This window comes from Ovis aries, chromosome 5, assembly GCF_016772045.2.
Source record: "Ovis aries strain OAR_USU_Benz2616 breed Rambouillet chromosome 5, ARS-UI_Ramb_v3.0, whole genome shotgun sequence".
NCBI lineage: Eukaryota > Metazoa > Chordata > Mammalia > Artiodactyla > Bovidae > Ovis > Ovis aries.
In genome coordinates, this window is record NC_056058.1 from 104,662,164 (window position 1) to 104,683,822 (window position 21,659).

General features: G+C 36.9%; 1 protein-coding gene and 1 long non-coding RNA gene across 7 annotated transcripts in view; one reads left to right on the plus strand and one right to left on the minus strand.

Annotated features, from left to right (window-relative positions):
- FBXL17 (F-box and leucine rich repeat protein 17) overlaps positions 1-21,659 on the minus strand; it is a 513,866-nt gene that overhangs the window by 184,848 nt on the left and 307,359 nt on the right. The gene's annotated exons all lie outside the window — the stretch shown is intronic.
- The window catches only part of LOC121819691 (uncharacterized), an 83,980-nt gene that overhangs the window by 43,372 nt on the left and 18,949 nt on the right, over positions 1-21,659 (plus strand). The window contains exons 9-10 of the long non-coding RNA XR_006060051.2: positions 616-718; positions 3,286-20,387. This is a non-coding gene — a long non-coding RNA (uncharacterized LOC121819691). The remainder of the gene's footprint in view (positions 1-615; positions 719-3,285; positions 20,388-21,659) is intronic.

Here is a 21,659-nt window from a genome sequence, read left to right on the forward strand (position 1 = left end):
ACTGAACTGAACTGAACATACTGAGGAGTGGCCGTCACAAACCAGCTCTTACGGGACTATTTTGCTTCCTCATTTCTACAGCAAAACATGTTTAATGTAATAGGAATGTTTCCAGAGAACTTTAAAAATGTTTTTCACATAGAATAAAGCCTGTGATTTTTTTTAAAAGCACATTGTCCTTAGGCTGCTGAGAAACAAAATGGTTAAACGTTTTCCCAAAGCAAGAGGGTGGGAGAGGAAAGCAAGCTAACACATTTAGATAAACTTGGCTCTGGCTTTAACGCTTCAGATCTACTCATCGAAACGTCTTGTTTTTCATTTTAGTCATTGTTCCATCCTTTAACTGCAGCTACACTAGACCTTTATATAATAACCCGAGCTAACTTTTTCTAAGCATGCCTCCAAATATTCAAGAAGCAGAAAAATATTTCTAAGTGCTTACCTATTTATTTCAACAAGGTTTTATTAAGTGCAAACAATGTGTTAGAAATGTTAAAACATCTAATCAGAAAGCCACATGATTATAAAATGATGGACGTAATACTTATAACCTTGATAGATCAACTACTATTTATTTTTGCTGCTATGGCTGATTTTAATGTTCATTCCCAGCAGCAGAAAAACCTTATCCCTTTCTCTGTATCTACTGAAAATCAACTGGAAAGAGTCATATTTCAGGACTGAAGGAAATGTTAGAAGCGAACGGGAAATTTTAAAGGTAAGGTTTCCTAATTCAGCAGTCTAGTCATTCCTCAGTTGGGTGGGGGGGAATGTATTTACTTTAAAATGAGAAAAATTAAGAGATCTCTATCCGTAAAGGTTTTTGAGTTTCCACCAATTTACAGCCAATATCTCTGGGGGAGTCTAGGCATCGCACAATGTTAATACAGTTAACACTGGTGCTATGTTTATGGTGTTCTGGCATATTTTAAGATAGAGGACGGAAGAGAAGATTTTATTCTCCTATATGTAACGAAAATTTACTGTGTGGAAGGAAAAGCCAAGGCCTTAAAAAGAAAACAGGAATGTAAAAACTATAGTTTTTATAGGTAAAACTATGGTTAGTCCGGTTCAGTGGACTGTGGTTCATCAGAGGCCATTCCTTTTCTGAAAAGAAGCCAGGCAAAATTCTGGCAAGTTCCAACTCCTACCCGCCCCCTGCAACAATAAATAAGAACATCAGTGGTAAAGCTAGAAATATTCCAGAGAGACGTGTTGGGCTTCCAAACAGCTAATATGAAATTTAGATGGAATATAAAACATCCAATGGATAAACCTCTCTGCCTGTCTCCACCCCCATTACCCTTACTGCTTTCACTACTGATAAGAAAGTCTCAATTCCCCAAACATTAAGCACACCTTTAATTTAAAATGAAGAAGACAAAATTATTTGTGTGGACTATAAGAGTATCCTGAAGATGCGATTTCAGGCATCATTCAGGAAAGAGTTAAATACTTCCTTACCAGAAGAGGCCGCAAGGCTTTGTAGTGACTAATTGCCTCTTTAACCTCTGCACTCCGGGAGGGAGCTGGCCTGCGCTTCAATACCAGTTTTGTGACAGAGCCAAAGACTGATGTTCAGCACAGACCTCCCATGACCTGTGTAGCCCTGGAGTCAGCTCAGACAGGATGCTGACGAAAGGTCTCCTCTCACTTGGGAAGGCACAGGATCTCTTTCTGGATAAGCCAAATTCCCAGAAGACTGAGACAAAGCAGGTAAAGACACTGTCTGGAAGTTAAAAGAATGGATTTACTGCTCCTGACAATATTTCCCAACCTTCCAATGTACCACTCAAAATTTTGTTTGAGAAAATGGCTTTAGTAATATGAAAGAAAAGACGTATTTACTTTAAAATGCAATGAAGAGGGTACCTAACTGGATATCTTTGAAAGCTTATATCATTAGATAGCTGTAGGAAGACTCAAAGAAGGCAGGTTAATCTTCTCCCTTACAAATGTTTCCCACATGCTTTAAGCATTCATACTCGGGAAGTCTGTACTTTATCCTTAATTTTTAAGCTCAGCAAATTTCGGGCTTGATCAAAGCCAATAAAATAGTTTTATAGTTAACTTAAGTACAATTAGAGAAAACTAATTAATCCTGCAATTTGGGAGAAGAAAGTGGTGAAGGCTTCTTATTAGTTTCTGACAAAGAAGGTATGAGGAAGGAGTTCCAGGCTAGGGAGTGAGAAAAGCGCAGCCAGTGGGAATAAAGTTGCCATATATTCATTCAGAAAGACCAAGGGAAAGATCACATGGCCTTGATGAAGACAAGGGTACTACATCAATTTGACTTTATTGATGTTTAGCTGCACTGAACTCTGAACCCTTTGAGGCTTAAATCCCATCAGTGCTGAATTCATAAAACCTACTTCCAAAGCTCTGGGACTGTCATTGCTTTATGCCTAGTTTCTTCCATATCATTACGTATTAATGCAATGTCAGGGGTGAAATAACCTTTGTTGTAACATTCACAAGGAAGAGAGGCAGTGGGTCATGTTTAAACGTGTTGGCACATCATGTTTACACAGAAAGATAACTTTCTCACTTAGAAAAAAGAAATAACATTTACACTTCTTTAAAAATAAAAAAGAAACAATTCACATATTTCTACAAATGACACTAAGAGGTATTAACCAAGAACCCTCTTATGAAAAGTTTACATGTTTAATCCCAAGAAGAATGACAATTGATTTCTGTTCATGTTTATTTATCTAAAGGATAAAAGAAACAATGTCCTACCCATTTCCTTCTCAAATAATATTCAACTAAATATAACAGAATGAGATTTTAAAATTCCAGAGGAAGCCTACTAAACCTTACTTAGTTTTATTTGCCCACTTCAATGATTCTTGAATAAATCACAGTCCGTTTGCCTGTAAAATATACTTCTAGACGATTCTTTCTTAATGCTTTAATTTATCCATCAATGATAACTGATTATCAACAATTTAATTTATATTCAAAGTAGTATGTAGTATAGACGCACACATGTATATAAATACACTTATAAATACAATTCTTAATATAGCATTTCTTCCATTCCCAATTAACAAATATCTCATTGCTATAAATGCACTTGCTGAAAGAATTTTAGCAGCTTAGCCCCTGAAGTGCTGTGACCACTAAAATTCAGATTGCTTTGCTTGGACTAGTCCTCAGTCTCTTCCATATGGGGGGAAAACACATCTCTCTGTTCTTGGAGAAAGTGTGGGAAGCTAGTGAAACCAGTGCTGAGACTGATGGGAATCGTAACAGGAAGCACCACCCGCTTTCTCCTCACAGAAAGTTGCAAAAGCAAGACAGTACGGAAGCATGGAGAAGGAAGACAGCACATTTCACTATTTGTTTCCAGACAGCGGGCACCTTGCAGGCAGCATCATGTCTGACAGCCAGCAGCAACCAGCAACACCCCTAACCCCAGCCCTCAGCTTTGTGCTACTCTAAACGGTAAACCAAAGTGAACGGCGCATCCGTCTCTGGCGAGCTTCTCAATGCTCCCTTGTTTACTACGGTTACTGTTCTGTCTGCGTAATCAACAAACCATGCAGCAAAATGGAGTAACAGCATCAATACTTCCGCTCTACACAGAAAAAAGCTTTTCTTAAGTACCCAAGGAAATAAAGAAATCTATTCTGGTATTCACAGGAAGGCTGAGAGGTGACAAAAAAAAATAGCTGATTGTTTTCAAAGGTCCTTAGGGGAGTAAAGAGGCGAGAGCGATGCTAGACATTTGAAAGGAATGCCAGGTAAATGTGCTTGGGGTCAGCTGATCCGCTGTGTGTTCCTGCGGTTACTGAGGGTATCGTGGGTGCTGTCCTGGGAATAAGAGAAGTTAGAAAATGGATTCCTTTTTGTGATCCATTATTGAAAGGTGAGCGTGCGCTCATCAGACACACAACACTCTTAGGCCATCTGGCAAAATCTGGGGCTTTGGGAAAATTAATGGTGATTCAGTGCCACATCATACTTTGAAAAAGGTGAAAGGAAATATAAAGGGTAACAGGATAAGCAAAGCAGTGAATATGATATATACTCAGGGGCAAGTTAGTTTAAGTATGGGCTTGATTTAAGGTTGTTCAAAAAATATTATAAAGAGGAAAAAAAAGAAAAATAATATATATAACCATATCTATATAACCAGTTGTTATATGTAACATATGCAATAATATATTTGTATATTTAATAATTACTAAGGCGCCTAAGTTCATTTTATCTCTTTACTTATAACCAGCCTTATTTCTCTTGAAATGCAGATGAAACTACAGAGAAATATTTGAGAGGAGGAAAGAAGGTGGAGAATATGGATAGCAAAATAATAAAGTCAGGGATATATTCGCTTCTGGAATCAGAATAAGATTTTGGAATAAACTTTCAAGGGGCAAAACTAAAGAGGAAGGTATGGTTATTTATACGATCTATAATATCAGTGAGTTTTTAAAAATCTGATGTTCAAAAGAAGCTACAAAAAGACTAGACAGACATGATATATTTCTGGGGAAAGGGTGAAGTTTCGAGAAAGTGTTGAAATATTCTGTATTATTTAGAAAATTTCCTCCCATTTCTTAATACCACTGTGGACTTAATTCACATGAAAATGGCCTCTACATGTACACGTATGGCGGAGTCCCTTTGCTGTCTACCTGAAACTATTACAACATTGTTAACTGGCTATTCTCCAAAACAAGATAAAAATTTAAAAAATAAATACTGGAATGGTTAAAAAAAAGACAAGTTTAAAAGTTTATTACACATGATAAAAATTTAAAAATTAATACTGGAATGGTTAAAAAAAGAGTTAGAAGTTTTAAAGTATATTACACATGATTGATAATGCAATAATAAAACAGATGATACATAGCTGTATTAAAATTTTATAAAAACTTAATGTTTATTATACAAAATCAGTTATGGACAGTGGAAATATGTTTCAGATGCTCAGAATGTCACAGTTTTTGTGTATGTGTGTATAAGAGACAGTCTTGCGGTTGGGAACGTAATTCAACTTTCTAAGTCTTTTCAGGAAAATTCTGGAAATTACAATACCTACTTCCATGGATTTTGTAAAAGTTACATTTCATAATATTTGCAAAAGTGCTTTTTGTTACTTAATAAACATTTATTAACCCTTATTCTGCCCCTAACTATACGGATACAAAGATGGAGAACACAAGTCTTTTCCCAAAGAGAATTCACAGTCTTGTCAGTTTAAAAATCTTCCACACAAATAAGACAGGGTTATTTAGGACTGAATAGAATTTTCTAAAGTACATTTCTCAGAAAACTAACACTTTAGGGCTTCACTAGTTGATATATACAAGGAAGAAATGTATGCTCCAATAAGTTTATATTAAACCAAATCAATTTTTTTCCTTAGTTAAAAAACAGAAAAGAATGTAAAGCATACAGGACAGCATCTAGCAAAGAGTAAGTGATTACCTGCTGATTATTATTCCTGAGGCCCTAGCACAGAACTTGGCACATTAAAAAAACATGCCTGTGGTAGGCTGAGTAATGGCCCCTGAAGATATCAGGTCCTAATCCATGCAGCCTGTAACGTTTGCTTTATATATACAGCATCAGTTCAGTTCAGTTCAGTCGTTCAGTCATGTCTGACTCTTTGCGACCCCATGAATCGCAGCACGCCAGGCCTCCCTGTCCATCATCAACTCCTGGAGTTTACCCAAACTGATGTCCATCAAGTTGGTGATGCCTTCCAGCCATCTCATCCTCTGTCGTCCCCTTCTTCTCCTGCCCCCAATCCCTCCCAGCATCAGGGTCTTTTCCAATGAGTTAACTCTTCACATGATGTGGCCAAAGCATTGGAGTTTCAGACTCAGCCATCAGTCCTTCCAATGAACACCAAGGACTGATCTCCTTTAGGGTGGACTGGTTGGATCTCCTTGCAGTCCAAGGGACTCTCAACAGTCTTCTCCAACACCACAGTTCAAAAGCATCAATTCTTCAGCACTCAGCTTTCTTCACAGTCCAGCTCTCACATCCATACATGACCACTGGGAAAACCATAGCCTTGACTAGACGGACCTTTGTTATCTATGCTATCTAGGTTGGTCATAACTTTCCTTCCAAGGAGTAAGTATCTTTTAGTTTCATTGCTGCAGTCACCATCTGCAGTGATTTTGGAGCCCCCCAAAATAAAGTCTGACACTGTTTCCACTGTTTCCCCATCTATTTGCCATGAAGTGATGGGACCGGATGCCATGATCTTCGTTTTCTGAACGTTGAGCTTTAAGCCAACTTTTTCACTCTCCTCTTTCACTTTCATCAAGAGGCTTTTGAGTTCCTCTTCACTTTCTGCCGTAAGGGTGGTGTCATCTGCATATCTGAGGTTATTGATATTTCTCCTGACAACCTTGATTCCAGCTTGTGCTTCTTCCAGCCCAGCGTTTCTCATGATGTACTTTGCATATAAGTTAAATAAGCAGGGTGACAATATACAGCCTTGATGGACTCCTTTTCCTATTTGGAACCAGTCTGCTGTTTCATGTCCAGTTCTAACTGTTGCTTCCTGATCTCCATATAGGTTTCTCAAAAGGCAGGTCAGGTGGTCTGGTATTCCCATCCCTTTCAGAATTTTCCACAGTTTATTGTGATCCACACAGTCAAAGGCTTTGGCAACAGTATATTTGCTTTAATAGGAAAAAGAAAAAAAAACGGGGGTCTTTGCAGATGTGATTAAAGATTTGGATAGGGAGGTTATCCTAGATTATCTGAGTGGGCCCTGGACACTGACGTCTTGATTTTGGCTCAGTGAAACTGATTTTGGACATGTGACCTCCACAACTATGAGAGAATATTAGTTGCTTTCAAGCTACCACTTTTGTGGTCATTTGTTTCAGTAGCCACAGGAAATGAATACAGTGCCTAATAAATGGCATGAAACTAATCACACATAGGACACAAGAAATATGATTTAGAAAGGTAACTAATTGCAATTAAGATGACATATTATAAATGGATAAGACAAAATTTTAAGTTGTGAAAGGGATAAAAAAGAAAACCTTAAAGAATTTTACCAAATATTCATCCCAAGTTAGAATAAATTCCAAAAAGGTATGTCTTCTAAACTTTTTTAGAATAAACACTCATCTTTGTACAAAATTTTATTATGGAAAATTTCAAGCATGCCAAAAAGTTGAAGGAATTGTTCACTGAAAAGCCATTAATCACCTCCTAGATTCCATAATTAACATTCTTCTACATCATTTCAGATGTATCCCATCTATTTCTCTAGCCACCTAGGTATCTATCTATCCATTCTTACATTTTAACACATTTCATAGTAAGTACAGACATCTGTACATTTCACGCATAAACATTAATACTTTAGCATACACATCATTAACTAGAGTTCAATGTTTATAATAGTTCTCTCTTTAACAAAATAAAAAGATATACCCACTGTGAAATGCACAAATCTCCAATGATATCAGCCTGTATGTGTCTATCTTGCTGCTGCTGCTAAGTTGCTTCAGTCGTGTCCGACTCTGTGCGACCCCATAGACGGCAGCCCACCAGGCTCCTCCGTCCCTGGGATTCTCCAGGCAAGAACACTGGAGTGGGTTGCCATTGCCTTCTCCAATGCAAGCATGCATGCTAAGCCGCTTCAGTCATGTCCAACTCTATGCGACCCCATAGATGGCAGCCCACCAGGCTCCTCTGTCCACAGGATCCTCTAGGCGAGAATACGGGAGAGGGTCGCCATTTCCTTCTCCTAAGTATCTGTTTTGAACCCCTATCAAATCTAGACTATTTTGCCTCCCTTCCAGTCATTCCTCACACCCACCCACAAATGCAACTGCCATTGTAGCTGTTTTGTGACTAGGTTTTATTTTACTATAGCCTAGTTTCGTCTGTTCAGGAATCTCATAAAAATAGAATCATACAATATGTACTCTTTTGAATAACTTATTTTTACTCAGTGTCAGAGTTTGAGATTCATCTTTTTTGTTTCATATTTCATTAGTTTATCCTGACTGTATCTTTCAATTGCCAACTTATCCATTAAATGAATATAGTACAGTTTCTTTATCCATTCTTATCTTGAAGCATATGTGAATTGTTTGCAGTTTTGGGGGAAATCACTAATAACAGTGCTAGGAACATTCTTATACAGCCTTCTTATGAACATATGCTTTCATTTCTCATGGGTAAAAATTAAGGAGTAGAATTGCTAAGTCACACAGTATTGGTAGTACATATGTAGTAGATGAATGGATTTCTTTCCAAAGTTGCTATACCATTATAAATGCCCAACAACATTTATAAGAATTATAGTTTCCTCATACCCTCACCAATGTTGATGTTATCAGACTTTTAGCCATTCAAGTGAGTATATAATTAAGACCAGTTCTACATTAAAAAATTCAAAGATCCCATCATGATAATAACTCTATTTTTATATTTTAAGAAAATATGCAATAATAAAAGATTCCTGGAAACTGATCAATCTTTTAAAATTTGTTTATTTCCAGAAATTTGTAATACACATATATAATAGTATACATATATGACATAACTTATTAATGAAACCAGACAATGCTTGCTGCAGACTCTTTGTAATAGCTTTCTGGCCCAGAGTCAGTGTCCCATCTGCTAGTTCTCTGGAATATCTTCAACAGATATCTATCTCTTCTATCATCTTTTTTCCAAGCAACCTAACTATCCAACAATAACGAGATAACTTCAGGAAAGGGATCTCAGATATTCTTAGCCCTCAACATCATGCTGTCTTCCACATTATATCTTATCAACTGGACTAAAAGTTAAAAACCAATATAAAATCAGCCCCAAACTATGATCTCCTCAATAAGCATCAAGTTTTTCATTTAAGGTTCCTATTCTAGCTGAATGTTTGGTGGAAAACATTATATAAGGTTGTGCCTTAAAAGGTAGATTGCTTATGCAATCACTAAGGGCATTTTTAAAATGTGTTGCCAGAAACTGGATTAGGATTCTAGTATTATTCAGCAAATAGTAAACACCATGGACCTCTCAGCAAAATTTCCCTCAATCCGGGGAAATAGTGAAATTTCTTTTCTTTTCCTGTTACTAATTATCTAAATGAACTGCCCAACTTGAAGTAACATGGAGTCTTCTGATTTACGCAGCTACAGACATTGCACATAAAAGGCTTCACCAGAACATGCTGGGAACCACGGAAGTTGCAACAAACACAAAAATGCTTAGTACTGCCGAGGATGCGAGGGTGATGTTTTCCTTTAATTATATGCAAACATAATACGAAACAGACCAAAAAATTTAACTGACAGTTTTTCTTCACTCCATTGTAAATTTTATTTTTTCTCACATAAAATGATTCACCTGCGATCTAGATGATTTGTGCTAAGCAACCAAACATCAGGTATTTAAAGAACTCTTTGTAAACATGGCCTCCAAATAGGATCAAGGAAAGAGTTGTAAATCTTTTAAAGCATTCAGTTTAAGTTCAAGACATAACAAAAGTTTATGAATAGCCATAGTAAGATTGCCAAGCACAGTCGAGATTTCTATATTTGAGGACATCTATTAGATATGAAAGATCTTTTTGATATATAACATAAAAATAATGAGGATATTAATAACATTAGGCATTTACTATTAATATAAACCTCACATGACCAAAGCCTGATATACAATGAGAGAAAAGATATTATACCTTCATTTCTAAATACATAAAAATATAGCAAGGATTATATAACTATTAAATTATTTTTCAGAAGATTAATACTTAAAATGGAAACCACTGAGAAAAACTGCAAAGTTATCAACTGTATGAAAGCTTTTAAAAGTCATTTTACATTTTTGTATCACTCAATCGTACCATGTAACTTTTCAGCCTAATTCTTTTCAAAGTAAACTTTAAACACTGATTAGAATCTATGTCTATAAATCCCTACAAAGGGAGAATAAATGCATGTTTATTGCAAAAATTAATACAGAGCCCAAATCTATGAGTTTGTAAATCTCTCTTAATAGCTAGTACAATCAATGTCAAACATTAATTATAAAGACATTCAACATTATTTGGGGAGAAAAAAGTTTTAATGGCCAGCAGGTGAACTGCGTATGGCCACACCATATTTGCTGTTGAGCCTAGCCTGCAACATCCATGCCCAGTTATCCTGAGTCTGGTCTTCAGCCAAACATTTAATTCCTCTATGCCTGGAATCTTTAATTTTATTGGTTTCTCCACACCACATTAAGACACATAGAGGTCATAAATCTTGGGAAAAACATGGTTCCTCTTCCATCTCTAATTTCATAATAATAATTTTAAAATCCACTAAACTGCACAATTCATGAACGAAAGGCCGAAGTCTAATTTTAGCATTTTTTAAGACTGTTTCTACTGCACTTGGGTGGTGGTATATTAGGCGTGTGCTTGGTGTGCTCACTGGTGAGCCCAGCAGAGTGCCTGGCTCAGTGCCAGCCCACTGCCACTTCGTTGGGAGCCTCTGTGCCCTTGTTCATGATTTTGCTATTTTTTTTTTTTTTTGCTCAAATTTTGTCCCAAATCTATTTTTTTCAATGTAGTTTGAACCCCTAGGTAATAACTTCTGGCCCCAAAATTCTACATAAGTCTATCTGACTTGGCCCACTAAACACAATTGTTATACAAATAGTTTCTCAAAACACTGAACTTTTCATGTACTTAGGCCTTACCAAGGTCACAGATAGGCCTCCCAGCCATGATTGTCCCTGCATCAGACATGCACTCTCCAGTTGCAATAGCTCCACAAATCTCTAGAAATGACTACATTTTACCCATCTGACTCACGTATGTTCTATGTCTGGTCAGCCTCCGGCAATGGACCCTCCTCAGATGGACAGTTCCTCCTGACTCCTAGCTCTTCCTGCCTCTGTTGTGACCGCTGTATCAAGTGCATGTCATCACCCTGACATGGGGCCTGTGTTTCACTCATCCTTGATGAGATGCTCAGGACATCTTGAGGTTTGCTGAATGCATGTGTGAAGGTCTGAAGCACACTGATAAGACAAGTCACGCGGCTGTGTATACTTAGAATTCTGAATAAAAATAGAAAATGCACCACTGTTATTAAACATATGTCAACTAAGGAGAACATTATTTATAGGCACAAGGAATGAGATACTTGCAGTTGTAAAGAGAATTATCTATGTAAAATCTGTCTAATAAAAAGGATAAAGAGCATGTATTAAAATACAGAGAGTCTTAAAGGCAGAAAAACTGTACGTGATGACAGGCAGACTTCAAAACATAAATAATAGGATAAGGATGTGTAATGGAAATCCAAAGTGGATCCTGCAGAATTTTCCTCCGTAAATATATCTTCTACAATAGACAAACCAAACTGATTGAGAAGACTCTGTAACATTGATCCTCACAGAAGCAAAAGAAGCAATAAAAACTGTAACAATTTCTTTTGTAAACGGTATGGCTATTGAAAATTACAAATAGCCATTAATTTCAAGGAACTCATCTTATATTTCTTGATGATGCAAAAGAAATATTTATCTATTTACCTAAGGGAAGTAAATTTTCTATCTATGAAAAGTTCCACTATAGGAAAAGGAAAATATTATAGCTTGTCAATGTGAAAGTAAGCACCACAGTAAGAAAATCAGCTCATATTTTACAAGGTATTATTTCCAAACAAGGTAGATGTGGTAAACAACATAGCTCAAAAGTACTTTTTATTTAAAATACACACTCGTAAAACATTTACTTGCTTATAGAATTAAGACACTATGTTTATTGGAGGGTTCTGGTACACAAGAACTCTTTTGAACGTAATTGAGAAATGTCACTGTCTTCAAAAGGCAGACTGGCAGGGTGCTCTGGAGCACAGACTCGGGAGTCTCAGTCCCAGAAACCAGATCAAACCCAGCCTTGGGAACCTCAGCAGGTCATGTAGCCTCCCTACACTTCACTTTCCTTATCCATACAGTGGGTACAATAAGAGCATCTACTTTAAAGAACTTTGATAAAGATTAAAGGAAATGCAAAGATTAAAGGAAATGCGAAGTGTTTAGAATAGTGCCTCGTGCAAATTAAATGACACAGTTTATATAACTTTACTTAAAATTTCCATTACCTCCAGATAATATGTGTCTCTTGATTTAACATATCCAGCACAACCTATAGGAGAAGGCAATGGCACCCCACTCCAGTACTCTTGCCTGGAAAATCCCATGGATGGAGGAGCCTGGTAGGCTGCAGTCCCTGGGGTCGCTGTGAGTTGGACACGACTCAGTGACTTCACTTTCACTTTTCACTTTCATGCACTGGAGAAGAAAACAGCGACCCACTCCAGTGTTCTTGCCTGGAGAAACCTAGGGACAGCAGAGCCTGGTGAGCTGCCATCTATGGGGTCGCACAGAGTCAGACACGACTGAAGCGACTTAGCAGCAGCACAACCTATATAGCATATTGTTCCAAAACTGGGAACCTAAATGTAAATCAGAATCTAATTTGTCTATCAATTTATAGATACAAATTGATTTATAGTCTACCTCAGGAAACAAAAAAATCTCAAACAATCTAACCTCGCTCCAAAAGGAACTAGAAAAAGAACAAAGTTCAAAGTTGGTAGAAAATAATAACAAAGATCAGAGCAGAAATAAATAAAATAGAGGCTAAAAAAATAGCAAAGATCAAAGAAACTAAGATTTGAGTTTTAAAAAAGATAAAATTGATAAGCCATTATCAAGACTCACCATAGGGGTAAAAAAACAAACAAACAGGGAGGGCCTAAATAAATAAAATGAAAAAGAAGTTATGACTGATACCACAAAAATGCAGAGGCTCAAAAAGAATTATTAGGAGCAATTATAATGCCACTAAAATGGACAACCTGAAGAAATTCATTAATTCCTGAAACGTACAATCTCCTGAGACTGAACCAGAAGATATAGAAAACATTACTAGTAATAAAACTGAATCAGTAATTAAAAACTCCCAACAAATAAAAGTTCAGGACTAGATGGCTTCACTGGTAAGTTCTATCAAACATTTAGAGATGAATAATACCTATCTTTCTCAAACTTTTTCAAACAACTGAAGAGGAAGAAATGCTTTCAAACTAATTTTACAAGGTCAGCATCACATCAATACCAAAACCAGACTAATAGAGCATAAAGAAGGAAAAGAGAAAAGAAAATCACAAGCCAATATCCCTGATGAACATAAATGGGAAAATCTTCAACAAAATGTTAGCAAACTGAATTCAACAGTACTCTAAAAGGCGTATACACCATAATCAAGTGGAATTTATGTCAGATATGCAAAAATGGTTCACTATCCACAAATCAATCGATGTGATACACAATATTAACACATTGAAGAGTAAAACTCGTATGGTCACCTCAGTAGATGACAAAATTCAGCATCCATTTACGATGCGACAACAAATAAACAACTCTCCACAAGGTGGATATAGCAGGAACCTTCCTCAATAATAACGGCCGTACCTGACAAACCTATAGCCAACGTCTTCTTCAGTGAAAAGCTGAAAGTGTTTCCTCTAAGATTAGAAACAGGACAGGGATGCTTCTTCTTGCCACTTTTATTCAGCGTAGGACTGGAAGTCCCAGCCATGGCAATCAGAGGAGAAAAAAGAAAGAAAAGGAATCCAAACTGGAAAAGAAGTAAAACTGCCACTGTTTGCAGATGACATGATTCTATGTGTAGAAAATCCTAATGAGGCCACAAAGAAATGATCAGAACCCATAGATGAATTCAGTAATGTGGCAGGATCCAAAATTAAGACACAGAAGCTTCAGATAGTCTGCTATCAGTGTATAGAATTGCCAAATTATCAGAAAGAGAAATAAAGAAAACAGCACTATTTACAACAGCATCTAAAAGAGTAACACACATGGGAATGAATCTATGGAGGTAAAGCACTTACACTCTAATGAAACTGTAGGACACTGATAAAAAGAAATTGAAGACAACACAAATAAATGTGTTCATGAATTGGAAAAATTAATATTGTTAAAATTATCATACTACCTAAGGCAATCAATCCACAAATTCAGTGCAATTTCTATCAAAATACAAAGGGCATTTGCACAGAATGAGAACAAATAATTCTAAAATTTGTATGTAAACATAAAATACCCCAATAGCCAAAATGATCTTGAGAAAGAAGAACAAAACTGGAAGTGTCACACTCCCTACTTTCAAATTACACTACAAAGCTATAGGAATCAAAACCAGCATGGTACTGGCACAAAAGCAGACATGTATCAACGGAACAGAACAGAGAGCTCAGAAGGAAACCCATACTCATAAGGCCAGCTGACCTGTGCCAAAGAAGCAAGATCACCACATGGGAAAGCATTCTCCATAGATGTCACTGGGAATACTGTACAGCTATATTCCAAAGACCGAATCTGGACTACTTTCTCACACCACATACAAAAAATAAATGTAAAATGGATAAAAGACTTAAATGTAAGACTGGAGACCTTAAAACTGTAAGAAAACATTGGCACTATTATGTTCTTTGACACTGGTCTTAGAAATATTTTTTGGATCACTTCCTCAGGCAAAAATAAACAAATGGAACTACATAAAACTAAAAAGTTTTTTATACAGTGAAGAAAACTATCAAGAAAACAAGGTCTCTACTGAAGCTGCAAATGATATATCCAATAACAGGTTAATATCCAAATATACAAAAGACTCATACAACTCAGTATCAAGAAAACAAATAACCTGATTTTAAAAATGGGCGGAGGACCTGAATAGATGTATTTTCCCCAAAAGAGAGATGGCCAACATATACTAGGAAAAGATGTTTAACATCGCTAATCATCAGGGAAATACAAATCAGAAGTACAATATCACCTCACACCCATCACAATGATAACAGGACAAGCAATAGACAGTGTTGCAGAGGATTGAGAGGAAAGGGTCCCCTCACACACTGTTGATGGGACTGCAGATCACTACAACCATTCTGGAAAAAAGCATGGAGATTACACAAAAAATTAAAAATAAAACTGCCATGTAATTCAGCAATTTCACTTCTAATAACACTAATTCAAAAAGATGCATTCACCCACTTGTTAACTGCAGTGCTATTTACAAATAGTAAGATGTGGAAATAACCTACGTCCATCGAAAGACACAGATAAAGAACATGTGGTATACATAAAACAGAATATCATTCAGCCATTAAAAAATAAATCCTGGGACTTCCCTGGAGGCTCAGTGGCTAGAACTCTGCGCTCTCCATGCAAGGGACCCGGGTTTGGTCCCTGGTCAGGGAGCTGGACCCCACATGATGCAACAAGACCTGGCACAGCCAAATAAATAAGTATTTTTAAAAAAACTGTCACTTGTGTTGACATGATTTAATGTAGAGTGTGTCGTGCTCAGCGAGACAAAGCGGACAGAGAAAGATAAATACCGTGTGTTCTCACTCACACAAAACAAAACCACAGACGCAGAAATCAAACCGGCGGTGGCCAGAGAGACGGGAAGTGGGGAGAAATAGGTGAAGGGAATTAAGAGGTACAAATCTCCAGTTATAGAATAGATGAAACAATGAGAATGTAACATAAAACATGAGAAATAGTCAATAATAACGTAATAACTTTGTGTGGGGACAGACTAGGCTTCATGATACTGATCATTTCATATATATGTAAAATGTCATTCATTAATTCATTAACCAAGCAGACAAACAAATGTGAAAACTTAACAATATTTATGAGAAAGTCTGTAAAATTGAGAAGGATTCTACTTACACTGTTTCACAAGTGTCTTTCTCACCCTACTTTAAAGTACTGAGAACTGGAACTCTCTGATGATGCAGTTGGGGTTGAGGTCTGTGGAAGAAAGATGATCTGAAACTTCCATCAGCATGCTCTTATACAAATAAACTGCCCTGGTCCTTCAGGAGACTTATGAATAAATGGGCGTTTATACAATTTTAAATTATGCAAATTCCTTGGGTATTTTATTCTGCAATACTCCTATCTTGACTCTTTCAATAAACATATACTACTCTCTGTGAGGGGAGAAAAGAAGGGCTTCCCTGAGCTACAAGTCTCCTTTGCTCTTCTTCAATGAAAGTTTTGGACCTCCTATAAAGTTAACAGAGTCCAAAGGTTACCTGTGTTTTAAAATCCTGTTATTATCTCAGCTATTTAGGTTAATTGATCAATTCACAATATAAGATTAAATTGGAATATCCTGAGAAAATGATATGCTGTTTTACAATCTGAATAATGAAAATCATATTGGCCAACCATGGCCTCAATAAAAACAATCTGGAAGCTAAAAGGCCTTTCCAAATTGCAAAAGGCTGTGTTTCGCATTTGACCAGAGACAAACTATACAAAAAAATGTACTGATATCAACTATACTTAGTAAATGCTACACCTGTGAATTTATATTATCCCTATTTGACAAAACAATTGGCAGTAGCTTAAAATGAAAGAAAATGTTCACATTAGCTAGTTATAAGACAATAAGATGACTCTGAACTTTGCTCTAAAAAGAAAAAACAATGCTTAAAATAGTCTTCCTTCCAAAAGCCACGTTATGTGAAATGTTCAAAGTCACTATTATCAAGTCCCCAGAATTTAAATATCCTTTCTGTTAAAAAAAAATTATCATCATCTATTAATACAGTTGAATAACAAGAAAAGCATAACTCTGAGTTTGATTCATACACGTTGGGGGCAATAGTATAATCACAGAAAGAAAGTGAACGTGAAAGTTGCTCATTCTTGTCTGACTCTTTGAGACTGTACAGTCCACGGGATTCTCCGGGCCAGAACACTGGGGTGGTAGCCTTTCCCTTCTCCAGGAGATCTTCCCAACCCAGGGATCGAACCCAGGTTTCCCACATTGCAGGCAGATTCTTTACCAGCTGAGCCAAAAGGGAAGCCCAATAATCCCAGAAAGCTACCTCAAATCCTGGTCTGTATGTTCTAATAAACTGACTGAAATTTCAGTACTTTGGACACCTCATGCGAAGAGTTGACTCATTGGAAAAGACTCTGGTGCTGGGAGAGATTGAGGGTAAGAGAAGGGGATGACAGAGGATGAGATGGCTGGACGGCATCACTGACATGATGGGCATGAGTCTGAGTGAACTCCGGGAGTTGGTGATGGACAGGGAGGCCTGGTGTGCTGCGATTCATGGGGTCGCAAAGAGTCGGACACGACTGAGCGACTGAACTGACTGACTAAAAATAAAGTCACGGAGCAGCATGATGAATGACCATTTCTAAACAATTATTCTGTATTTCCGACATATTCTTGTATGAGTTTGGAGTCAGTATCTTTCTTTTAAAACAGTAAGTTAATTGTCAAATGATCTGTAGGAATGAGATGATAATATCTGAGGCTTTGTGAGGTTTTTACCAAGGAAGTTTACCCACAGACGTCACCTATACAAGAACATAAAGGCAGAGTACAAAGTTGGTAATGTAGGAGTGCTATGGATTAGATATTTTGGGCAATAAAGCAGCTATTTAAAGAACTGCAATGTATTAGCACATGTCACGCATGAGACTCAATGTGGTTATTATTAACCTTGATAATAAAAGGGAGGGAATGACTTCACAGGGTTATCATAATGACAAAGTGGTACAATATACGTCCAGTGCTTTATATTCATAGAGGCTCAATTATTATTTTAATTGCAGGCTATTATTAAATACTTCCAAGTCAGAAAATATATACTTGTAAAATATTTTATGATTTTTTTCTTTAGTATTTTATATTAAAAGTCTTTAACTGAGAATGTTCCTCCTTCTAACAATGGAGGCTCATGCTTAATCAACTTTCATGACTGGGTGCTAAGCAGAGTTTCTCATACCATGGTGCTGATACAGAGCTATGCCCAGAAACAGAACTTACAGAAACTCATGGCCTCATACACTCTACAATAAACTCCTAGAAAAACATCCAAGAAGCACTCTTTGCCATCAACCACGGTATGAAAATAGGCACGTGGTCCATGATCTTGGGAACTGTCGCCAATTTGAGCACATTTTAGACGGGACACAGTGTTAAAAACGATTTACATGTTCTGAAATCGTTTCTTCACAACACAAGTGTAAGACTTTTTCTGTCTACACAGTTAACTCCTACAGGAAATTACAAAATGCCGACCTAACTATCAGCACTTGGAAAGTGAATTATGAAAACATAGCTGCAAAAGACAGAGGAAGCAGCAAGGGCTTTAGAGGCATATCTGGTAATCTATATCTCCGTCCTAAATATCAAATAAGGAAATGGAGATTTATCAAAAAAGACAGGGAAGCTATCTGTTACCCCACAGCATTCTGCAAATGTCTTCAAACCATTAGTCTATTCAGAGATCAGAAACACAAATGAAAAACTTAGGCAAAAAAGTGACATAATGTGGGATAAACATAATGTCTCACAACAAAATTTAAAACCTAGTGTTGTTGTTGTTTTTTTTTAAAAAAAAAAGGCCCAATTTTTTGTAATAAACCATCAAAATTTCCCATCAGAAATTAGTTTCAAAAGAAAATGCTTTAAAAAAAACCTGAACAAGATTTCGATGCCAAATCAAATCTTTGTTCTATGAAATTAAAAAGTTTAAGAATGATACATCATAAATGTTACAAAAGAAATCAACGGTATGATTTTCAAGTAAGAGTTTACAGCATTAGTTTCCCACAGTCCTAAAATGTAGTTTTTAAGTCAAAAACAGATTTTTCATATCTTTCTCATTTAAGGGCCCCAAAGACTTATAAATTTTTAACTCCATCTCCCCAAGCTCTATAAATTCTCTTTTTGTAGACTTTCTGACGCGTGGATTTGATCTATATACAATTCAGCTAAAAATTAAATGCACAATCTTCAGAAACTCTAAATCTTTTACAGTTGTGCAGTTGAAGATGAAAGAACGTGTATACAAATGTTTGAAAGAATATAAACCTTCCTATGTAAGACGGAAAACAAGAGGCTCAGTACTTTTTCTTAAATCCATCCTAAGGGATTCTATTAAAATAGCATGCTCCTCCAGCAATCCCGTTACAATAGATGTAACACTGGGAACAGGAAAGATTTACGGTCAGACTGAAAGTCAATAATAATTCTACCACTACTAAAAATAATATTAATTAGCACTTTAAAAAATCTTTTCCAATTAATTACAGGTCTCTTATCTCAGTTTATATTTTAAAACACCATGTAAGGTAGTTTTATCTTCACTTGAGGAGTGAGAGGACTGAGTTATAGAGACACTAAGTTGAAGGGTCAACAATATTATATACTGGGGTAGTTAGTAATGAGTTAGCAATGTAATGAGGCCAGATTACTTGTTCCTACATCCAGAACCTCTCTGCCAGACAGTCAAAGAATAAACACAGGTAGCATCAGTCAGCATTCAGGAGCTAGTAATTTGCTAAATATTAGCTTACTTAGTTCTGTAAAATACAACTCCATTCCACCATTGTACCGTATCCATTTTTACAATGCAGAATACTGGCTCAGTCTGATAGTTAGACCAAGTTAAGTGGCAGATCTAAGTTGAAGTCAATTTAAAAGTTCATGCTTTTTCCCTAAGAGAAAGAACTTAGAGCTAGAAATAACTCAGAAACTAAGATAAGCACTCCTTCCCTACTTGTCTACATAAACACTTTCTTATATGAGAAAGGGGAGAGGAGAATGAATTCAAAACACTGGGTAAATTTAGGCGTGGTCTGCAAATTCTTATTGTTTTGACATTCTTACACTTCTGTCTAATCCTGAACTCATAGCCCAATGCCTACAGCCGCTTCTGCAGCAGTTGCTTCCGGAGGCCAAAACCAGAGACCCACATTTCAGGAAGAGGACCACTCACCTTGTCTAACCTTTGTTTAGTTGTATATGTCTGTGGAGAGATTGAAGACAGTCAAAAAACATGGTTTCTCAGAGTACAGAGACTGTCTACACAAAAAGGGAGACTTCACCCAAACAAGTTGGAAAAAGACTGCATCATGGAACCCCAGAACCTTGGGTCACAATAAATTTAAGCACAGAAAAAGCTTTGAGCGGTATTGCAGAACAAAGGCCTATTTCACTTGGCTTGGCCAAGTAATTCTCAAGCATAAGACCTATTAATATTCTAGGGAACAGCTTCTGATATGTCAGACTTGATTCTGAAAATAATCTGAGTTTGAAACACACTGTGCTTTTCTCTTAGGACAATTACTATAGAGTGGGACATCACCAGATGGTCAACACTGAAATCAGATTGATTATATTCTTTGCACCCAAAGATGGAGAAGCTCTATACAGCCCACAAAAACAAGACCGGGAGCTGACTGTGGCTCAGATCATGAACTCCTTATTGCCAAATTCAGACTTAAGTTGAAGAAAGTAGGAAAACCACTAAACCATTCAGGTATGACCGAAATCAAATCTCTTATGATTATACAGTGGAAGTGAGAAATAGATTTAAGGGTCTAGATCTGATAGATAGAGTGCCTGATGAACTATGGAATAAGGTTCCTGACATTGTACAGGAGACAGGGATCAAGACCATCCCCATGGAAAAGAAATGCAAAAAGCAAAATGGCTGTCTGGGGAAGCCTTACAAATAGCTATGAAAAGAAGAGAGGTGAAAAGCAAAGGAGAAAAGGAAAGATGTAAGCATCTGAATGCAGAGTTCCAAAGAACAGCAAGAAGAGAAAAGAACGCCTTCTTCAGTGATCAATGCAAAGAAATAGAGGAAAAGAACAGAATGGGAAAGACTAGAGATCTCTTCAAGAAAATTACAGATACCAAGGGAATATTTCATGCAAAGATTGGCTCGATAAAGGACAGAAATGGTCTGGACCTAACAGAAGCAGAAGATATTAAGAAGAGGTGGCAAGGATACACGGAAGAACTGTACAAAAAAGATCTTCAAGACCCAGATAATCATGATGATGTGATCACTAACCTAGAGCCAGACATCTTGGAATGTGAAGTCAAGTGGGCCTTAGAAAGCATCACTACGAACAAAGCTAGTGGAGGTGATGGAATTCCAGTTGAGCTATTTCAAATCCTGAAAGATGATGCTGTGAAAGTGCTGCACTCAATATGCCAGCAAATTTGGAAAACTCAGCAGTGGCCACAGGACTGGAAAAGGTCAGTTTTCATCCCAATTCCAAAGAAAGGCAATGCAAAAGAATGCTCAAACTACTGCACAATTGCACTCATCTCACATGCTAGTAAAGTCATGCTCAAAATTCTCCAAGCCAGGTTTCAGGAATATGTGAACCGTGAACTCCCTGAAGTTCAAGCTGGTTTTAGAAAAGGCAGAGGAACAAGAGATCAAATTGCCAACATCCGCTGGATCATGGAAAAGCAAGAGAGTTCCAGAAAAACATCTATTTCTGCTTTATTGACTATGCCAAAGCCTTTGACTGAGTGGATCACAATAAACTGTGGAAAATTCTGAAAGAGATGGGAATACCAGACCACCTGACCTGCCTCTTGAGAAATCTGTATGCAGGTCAGGAAGCAACAGTTAGAACTGGACATGGAACAACAGACTGGTTCCAAGTAGAAAAAGGAATTTGTCAAGGCTGTATATTGTCATCCTGCTTATTTAACTTCTATGCAGAGTACATCATGAGAAACGCTGGGTTGGAAGAAAAACAAGCTGGAATCTAGATTGCCGGGAGAAATA